Source organism: Euprymna scolopes, chromosome 12 (genome assembly GCF_053919585.1).
Source record: "Euprymna scolopes isolate OS-2025 chromosome 12, ASM5391958v1, whole genome shotgun sequence".
Classification (NCBI taxonomy): domain Eukaryota; kingdom Metazoa; phylum Mollusca; class Cephalopoda; order Sepiida; family Sepiolidae; genus Euprymna; species Euprymna scolopes.
The window spans coordinates 119,945,020-119,954,440 of NC_136493.1; the positions used below are offsets into that span (position 1 = coordinate 119,945,020).

General features: G+C 34.2%; 1 pseudogene; it reads left to right on the forward strand.

Moving 5' to 3' along the window:
• Nucleotides 1-9,004: 9,004 nt before the first annotated feature.
• On the forward strand, nt 9,005-9,164 carry LOC145291801 (U2 spliceosomal RNA; annotated as a pseudogene).
• The last annotated feature ends 257 nt before the right edge of the window (nt 9,165-9,421 follow it).

The following is a 9,421-nucleotide window of genomic DNA, read 5'->3' on the forward strand; positions in this document are numbered from 1 at the left end:
ACGGTTTTATATATACAAAAAAAAATATTTTTTTTAATTATTCTATTTTTTCAGCTTTAAAACATTTTGAAATTTTTATCGACGGATATTGATTTGCTTGGTTGTCGGTCTATGAAATAAAGAGGGTAGAAACTATATATATATATATGTATATAAATATATATATATATATTATATATATATATATGTATATATATATATATGCATATATATACGAGCAAACAGATGATAACACGTGTTAAAAACACTTTCAAATCAGTTAAAACATATTTAATCTGAAAAGGAAACACTAGATAAGTGGATAGTCCTTAATCCGCGGAGTTTCAAAGAAATACTTTCCTTCTCATCAGAGGGTAGTCATTAGCAAAATACGGGATCGGATTTTGCATGCAAAAGTATTTGATAAAACAATAAGTAAGTCAAAGATCTTACTTGATAACAAAAAAGTTAAGCAGAGGGAATATGGTGAAAAAAAAGGTGATTCACCTGAATGGATAGTCAGGTAGAAGATAAATAATCCAGTGACGGTAAAATCCAAATATATAACTTCAAGAAAGGTTATTGAATTTCCATTTGCACAAGTAAAATCCAAGGAAATCCCGTAATTGGAAGATGGTCCAAAATAATCCAAAGACAGAAATGCATGGTATAATTCACAAAAATGTGTAAAGGGAAAAAAGAAAAACATCCAATACTATTAATAAAATAAAAATAACATGTGCTTTTTACTCTACTTCCGAGACATAAATATAAATAAGAAAGATCAGGGGAGAAAATGAGGAGAAAACATTAAATGGTGATATAGTTAAATATAAAATAGAGAAAAATGTCAAAATATCCCAGACAGGAAATTTTAAAGGCGCGCAAAAATATATATGAGGCAAAAAATATAGGTAAACTTAAATGTACAATTCATCACTTAAACAAATGGCAGCAAGAGGTGATAGACGACACTAAATGAAAAATAAATAAACTAATTAATAATTAAATAGAAAATAAATAATAAATACACATTAAATAAATAAATGAATAAAAATAGAATATAAAAATACAAATTATTTAAGGGGAGAGGATGGCCGGTATCTGCAAATTCAGGAAAAAGCAAGAAAAAAGTAAGTAAATGCTTATAGTAAAATGTAATGAATATACATAAAAGATATGAAAGTGTGGATAGATTGATATATTAGATAGATATGAAAGTTTAAAGAATAAAGTAGAAAATGCAGATAAATACCGGCCATGCACAGAAGAAATAAAGAATTAAAATATAGGATTATTACATTATAAAATATTAAGAAAACATAAGTCCAAATTTTATTATAGCAATTTTGAGCTTACATAGTCATTACTTTTACATTTTATATACATATATAACATTGTTCTTTATCTTTATCGTTTTTCTACATGCTTCTTAATACTTTGGATTATTTTGGACCATCTTCTAATTACGGGATTTCCTTGGATTTTATTGTGCAAATAGAACTTCAATTAACTTTCTTGAAGTTATATAATTGGATTTTACCGTCACTGGATTATTTATCTTCTACCAGACTATCCATTCACGTGTAATCACCTTTTTCCTCACCATACTCCCTCTGTTTCACTTTTTTTTATCAAGTAAGATCTTTGACTTCCTTGTCGTTTCATCAAATACTTTGGAATGCAAAATCCGATCCCGCATTTCGCTAATTCCTACCCTCTGATGAGAAGGATAGTATTTCTTCGAAACTCCGCGGATTAAGGACTATCCACTTATCTAGTGTTTCCTTTTCAGATTAAATATGTTTTTAACTCAATTCGAGGTGTTTTTAACATGTTCTATTATCTTTTTGCTCGTATTATAAGCTATATCTCCTATTTGGTTTTATCGAACTTTTTATATTTGGTTAAGATAACATTATAATTATTAATTCCTTAATATTTATAATATACTTTAATTTTACCATCTTGAATAATTTTGGTAAATTTAATTGTAATTTTTATTTTGTTTTATTATATATATATATATATATATATATATATATATATATATATATATCCTCTAATATATTAAATGAGCCTACGTTTATTATTATTTAAGTAAAACCGACATTTATACTTCTTTCCATCAATGATTCTCTAGTGAAATTAAAATAAATAATCTCACATTCTATTTTCCACTAGAATATCAATTTAAATATATAGCTGATCATCAATCGTACTTTGTTCTTTATGCTTACGGTTATATTTAATAAGATAATTATATCATTTCCTTATTGGTAGAGTAAGTTAACGTATTCCATGATAGTGTAAATCTATTGTTGTTGGAGTTTTTATATACAAAGAATCCACTCTGAAACGCATTTCTTTTCCTCATTCGAAAATTCGTCGGTGAATATATTGGGTTTATATCTGCTTCTACTTCCCGTCAAGAACTCTTGAAGCCAATCTCTATCTTTAAAAATATTTCCGCCATTGCATGCATAATTGTTTTATTAGTAGTATTATTTGCATGTTAAGATTTAGAATCATATACGCACTTTTATTAAGCTCCACTTTTTTTTCTTTTATGGTTTTTTATCCCCATCTGTAACAGATATAAGTTGACATGGATCGTTTGCATTTCTCTGTTGATATCTATTCTCACGAATTGTATACATTTATACTGTATGCATTGCTTTATCGCATTTGCCGCGATAGTTTAGTCGAATTCATCGATTCGCTTTAAACCTATGCCGTTATACTCGTAGCAATTTACTTAAATATATGAGGCTTGTGATAATTTCATCCTATTGATATTTTTCTCCTGCCTGTTCTGTTAATCATATCAGCAACACACCGAACAAAATTAATAGTTAATTATATTTCTTTTTTTTTGGTTTCTATTATCTAGCAGATTTAGTGTCAGTTCACAAAACTTATTTTATTATATAACGGCTTTATAATTAATAACATTTATATGTGTAACAGTATGTCCGTCATATTACTAGGAGAACTCTGAACAATTTTTACATATTTGGTATCTATTTTGTATTCCAGTTAATTGGATCATGCACAAATGATGCCCCTCTATGTGCAATTCGCGCAGACGTTGCATTGGACACGCTGTATAAGGGCAAATGTTTTATTTCTGCTCGAGGCACATTGGTTATGTTCGATCCATCTTCGAAATAACGAACTCAGTATGGATGCGTTAATGGGCATTTTATAAGCAACCGTTATTTATGTTGAAATACTCCACATAAATAATTAGGATACAACACAATAGGAACGCGTATTATATGAAATACAATAGCTTGACAAAGATAAAAAACGCGGAATTATAAATTAAGGGTTACTAAAATAATCTTATCTAAATTTCCTCGTGAGAGATTAGCTGAAACTATTTTATGAATGTATCAAATTTACCCTTTCAGAAGAAGAAAACATAATCTGGTTTATTTGTCAAATAATAAGTTTATATCATGAATTATAAATGAAAGAAAATAATACAAAATATCATACTTTTATAAACCAACATCATTTTACGTCGAAACTAACTTAATTTCGCATAACTAATAAATAATGACACTGGGATATAGATCTAATTACTTTTTTTCTTAAGCATAATTCCGTAGAAAACATTGTGCATGTCTTAATGCTTATTATATAATGTATAATCTATAATATAAATCTCACATGTCTGTTAAAATGTGTGTGTTAATGTATGTATGTCTGTATGTTTGTATGTCTCTCAAAAGTTTCGACAGAGGCGACAAATTTTCACGAGATTTTTTAAACCTCAATCATTTGGACGACATATATCGAAAAATTGGCACATCAATGCCTTAACCCTGATCGATGATGTCCTCTAATATTTTTTGCAAGACATTCAACCCTCGCGTTTACGATATCGCTTAAAAGGCGTTATTACGATCGTCCATGACACCACCACCACGGTAGGCAAATCGGTAAGACCTGTTATAACCTCTTTTTTCCTCTGGAGCCTTACGGGTTCGAGCCTGTTACTACTCCTATTTTTTTATGGCGCCCGCAATTTTCCTTTATTTTTCGTTATATTTATTAGAACAACATTCTTACCCACACCTCCACTTTCTTTTCTTCCTTTGCGTAAGGGAGTAATACAACTTTTTTTTTTATTTGCTGATCACACACATTCAAACACCTGGGCAACCCCGGCATCCCAGAATATTCTAATAAGTATTACATAATCAAGAAGAATTGAAATATAATTTTTTTAGCGTATTTTACGCCACGTCAAATAAATAATTATTATGCTATTTTGGCATTGTAATAAGTCCCCAGACGTACCCCTCCACCGTACTCTATACCGATACTATATAGCTGACTGGGATAGCTTCCGTACATTCCTATCTGATTTACCTCTGCACTCCATGTTTAAAAAGGAAGTGTCCTCTATAGTAACAGATCTGACCGAATGGTTAATTGTAGGCATATACCAATTCATACCTTCCAAAAATTCCCAACAAAAACCTAACAGCCAGCCATGGTTCTCCCCAGAATGTGCTGCTGCTATCGCGCAGAGAAATCACTTTTTCCATAGCTACCAAAGTAATAGATGAACTGAGACTAAATCTGTTTTCAGGACTGCCAGCAACCACTGTAAAAGAGTAATAAAAATGCAAGAGAGCTATATGCCCAGTCTGTTAAATCCAAGGTAGCTGATCAACGGCTTGGTTCCCACCAGTTTTGGCAAATAACAAATAGGATCCTGAACAGAAGTGTGCGTTCTATCCGAACCATTATCAATGGACCAGAGGGCATATCGTCAGCGTCAGACAAGGCCAAACTATTTGCAAATAACTTTGCAGCTAATTCTACCATATGCGACGAAGGCCATCAGCTCCCCATATTTCCTCCTGTAACACAGAACAAGCTAGGTAACATACAAATATCCGTGCATGAGGTCGCCAAGCTAATCAAGAACCTTGATTCCAGTAAAGCAACTGGCCCTGATGGAATCCCACTTATAGTGTTAAAAAAGCTTAAACCAAAAATTGTTCCCGTACTTAGGAAACTATTTAAGCGCTGCCTTAAGAAGAAGTGCTTTCCGACTCCTTGGAAGACCTAATCAGTTTGCCCTGTATTTAAGAATTCAGGTGATAAGTCATCTCCCTCTCAGTGCAGACCTATAGGTATCCTGTATGTTATGAGTAAGTTGTTGGAATCCATATAAAATAGAGAAAAAGTAAACCACCTCAGCAGAAACAACCTTCTTAGTGACAAACACTATAGGTTCCGCTCTGCAAGATCTACCGCAGATGGGTTGCCCGTTATATCCCACGGGATTAGTGAATCTCTTGACAAAGGCTTCCTTTCTAGGGCAATTGCTCTTGACATATAAAAGGCCTCTGACAAGGTATGGCATAAGATTTCAAGATTTCAAGCTACGGTATAACTGGAAATTTTTTCTCAATCATTAAATCATTTCTCTCCGATAGGCTCATAAGAATAGTGGTAGATGGACAAAAATCGGAGGCCTGCAATATAAATGCTGGAGTCCCTCAGGGGTCAATCCTGGGCCCAACTCTGTTCCTGACCAACATCAATGACCTCCCTAAACACATACTTTAATCATTCGTTGATATCTATGCTGATGACACGACCATCTACGGCAACACATCAAAGGCTGTAAATGACACAGTTCTCTCTGATTCTCTGTCCTCTGGTCTCGAGCGCGTTGTTCAGTGGGGGAAGACGCGGCTAGTTACCTTTAATGCATCCAAAACCAAACTCCTATCCTTAAATCATCAACGCTTCGATCCCCATCTAGCATCAATAAGGATGGATGGCTCTCGTCTGTGTGATGCCCCGTGTTTTGACAAACGTCTCGGTTTGACCTTTACTCCTGATCTGAAATGGAACACGTACATCAAGTCTGTTGCCAAGGTCGCTGGAAAGATGGTGGGATCCTTCTACCGCTACAGAAGATATCTCAGTACTGATGCAATTCTCTATCTATATAAAAGACAAGTACGTCCAAGGATGGAATACTGCTGCCATATCTGGACAGGAGCTGCAAAAACAGCCTATCGTGCCTTGACAGAGTACAAAATAAACTTCGTGGCTTAGTGGGGGTGCCCTTTTCTCTACCCTGCAACCTCTCTCCCACAGAAGAGACGTTGCGTGTCTATCTTTGTTTTGTCGTTATTTCCATGGCAGGTGCTCGTCTGAACTCCAATCTCTATCCCCCTCGCCAATCTTTCACGAAAAACACCCGTCTAGCTGAATCCACTGTGAAAAATTCCCCTCACTCTTTATCTGGGCCTAAATCAAAACGTGGATTCCATGAACAATGCTTCTTTCTTAGAACTGCACGCCTGTGGAACTCTGTTCCGTCTGCCTGCTCCCCACCGGACTACAACTTGGATGTGTTGAAGTCCAACGTTTACAAATTCCTAATGAACCGCCCCTTTAAGTAAACACTTCATCAAATCTCCACACTAACGTAATGTACTTGCCATAACCCTTATCCCTGAGTGGCTTCCGAGCCTTGATATGTGACGATCACTGTGTAAAAAATCATATATATATATATATATATATATATATATATATATATATATATATATATATACGTTCAGTTGAAAGAAATAAACGCCGATATTTGGAATACGTATATTCCAAATATCGGCGTTTATTTCTTAAAAAAGGAATGAAAAAGTGTAAAACATATTAACACAGTAGGAACAAATACCGAAATACGCCTCGAAAATTTTGCAAAAGAAAGCCCGCACTTGTATTTTTTTTCAAAAACGGCAAATTTAAGCTAAATTGAATATAACTTATTAGACAACCTATACCTCATTTGACTCGGTTTTTATTTCTCTATAACTGTACTTGTTTATATTTGATATTTTATTGAAATACTCTAGGGTTCACGTCAATTTTAAAAAATAACTTCACATTTATATATGTGATCCCATAAAAATTATGAGGACAATTCTTTTTATAAAATGAAAGAGTTCTGAACAAGTTTTTTTTCTTACACTGTTACACTTATAAACCACTAAACAATAACAACAAAGGTATTAAATGAGCTGATATTACTAACATTATAATTATTTTTTAATACCTAAAGGCACTACTGTTTCATTGTTTTCTGAAATTTTCACGAAAGGGTGTCATTGTAATCGCCGCTCTAGAGATTTGAACCCAACCATGAAGACATCTCTGATTCCATTATTAAGGAACAAACCAGCACGCCCAATTTTAACAGCAAGAAATATTGTTAAAATTTGTACATTTATATTTTAAAAGTTGAAATTGCGTCCATAGTACTCCAATGATTATAAAATATTGATGTGTGTATGCGAGCTTAAGGCACCAACTTTCATTTCAAATGAAATGTTTTATACAATAAGAACCGGGTTCGTAAAAAGTCTGAAAAAATTTATTATAGCATTTTAAAAATTCTTACATATGCTAGTATTTCATACTTTCAGGAATATATATATATATATATATATATATATATATATATATGAAGAGGGAAACCAATATGATATAAATATAAATATATATATATATATATATATATATATATATATATATATATATGTATATGTGTGTGTATGTATATGAGTGTTAATGTCCGTGTGTGTTCGTTATAGAATCAGTTCTGATCCTGTTTACTTTGTGCTTAATCAACATCACTTCGTCATAGCTTTAGCAGCTTATACGCCTAAACGTATTTCTTTTTGTAGTTGACCTTGTTAAAAAACTTTCGAGGATCGTCATTAACACACATACATTTCTATCAAGATCATCAGAGATTTTCGGATCTTTTTTTGATTATTAACAAATTAATCACCATTACTGAGGAATTTTCTCGATTTATATGGAGCAGTAATATTGGATCGTTACTGTGCGCATCATCTTTTATTATCAATCATTAGACCCCCTTTTTATCTGTGCCTAAATCTTAACGTAGATTCCATGAGGACAGTTTCTCTCTTAGGACTCTACGCCTGCGGAACTATCTTCTGATTGCCAGCTTCTCTGCTGACTACAATTCTGTTGTCTTCAATCCAACGTACACAAGTCCGTGATGAGCCGTTCCATTTAAGTTAAGACATTTACCACATTCCCATTACTAACGGTTACTATACTGTCCAATTTACTACTGTGTACCCTTAACCTTTATCCGCGAATTACATCTGGGACTTGATAAGTGATGATGCATATGTAAAAAAAGCAATGCCTATCGGACATAGAATATGCTATTTATTTCTAAGTCAATGCGCAATTAGTCGAGTAATCGAAAAAACAAACGACGTGATATAACATTCATCTGGCGGGATGAATAATATTTTTCGCGGCGGTAGTATTCCTCTAATACAAACCCTCTTTTATTAAATTGTGCGTGTTTACATTTGTGCCAATAATGCACAGAAGGTTATGTCGAATCATACACGCACAAAAAAACAATGTAACTATTTTAAAGTTCGTGCGATGGCTGATTAATTCATTTTGTAAATAGCAATTTGTCTACCGGTCTTTACTCGCGTAGAAACGATTATAAGTCGGTCTGTCGGTCGGTCTCTCTGTCTGTCCGTAACAATTTTGTGCTTGGTCTTTTTGGTTAAGCTCAAAGGTATGTGGCTAATACATGCTGTTCTTAGCTTTTTAAGCTTTTATTGGCCTTTTGGCCAAGATCAATGTGTAGTATCTGTTCCGGCACATACTGCAAGCAAAGACCACATATAAGACCTTAGTCAATGTAGGGACAACCCTTCATACCAACAGTTTCTATCCAGCTCCCATTTCACACCTCTCGGAGCTATTCCCCCCTTTCCCTCCCCCTTCTTCCATCTCCACATTAAAAAACGGTCTCGTGCCTAATTTGCTCAGTGGGGAAGCAAATAAATCCAACAACCCTTCATACCAATTGTCAATATCGAGCTCCCCTATTCCCATTGGAGTTGGTCCCACTTTCCAATGTACTCCTCACGTTAAAAATCGGCATTCTGCCTAAGTTGCTCGGTGGGGAACAAATAAATACCCCTTTTCTTGGCCTTTTGGCCAAGATCAATGTGTAGTATCTGTTCCGGCACATACTGCAAGCAAAGACCACATATAAGACCTTAGTCAATGTAGGGACAACCCTTCATACCAACAGTTTCTATCCAGCTCCCATTTCACACCTCTCGGAGCTATTCCCCCCTTTCCCTCCCCCTTCTTCCATCTCCACATTAAAAAACGGTCTCGTGCCTAATTTGCTCAGTGGGGAAGCAAATAAATCCAACAACCCTTCATACCAATTGTCAATATCGAGCTCCCCTATTCCCATTGGAGTTGGTCCCACTTTCCAATGTACTCCTCACGTTAAAAATCGGCATTCTGCCTAAGTTGCTCGGTGGGGAACAAATAAATACCCCTTTTCTTGGCCTTTTGGCCAAGATCGAAGTGTGTTAACTGT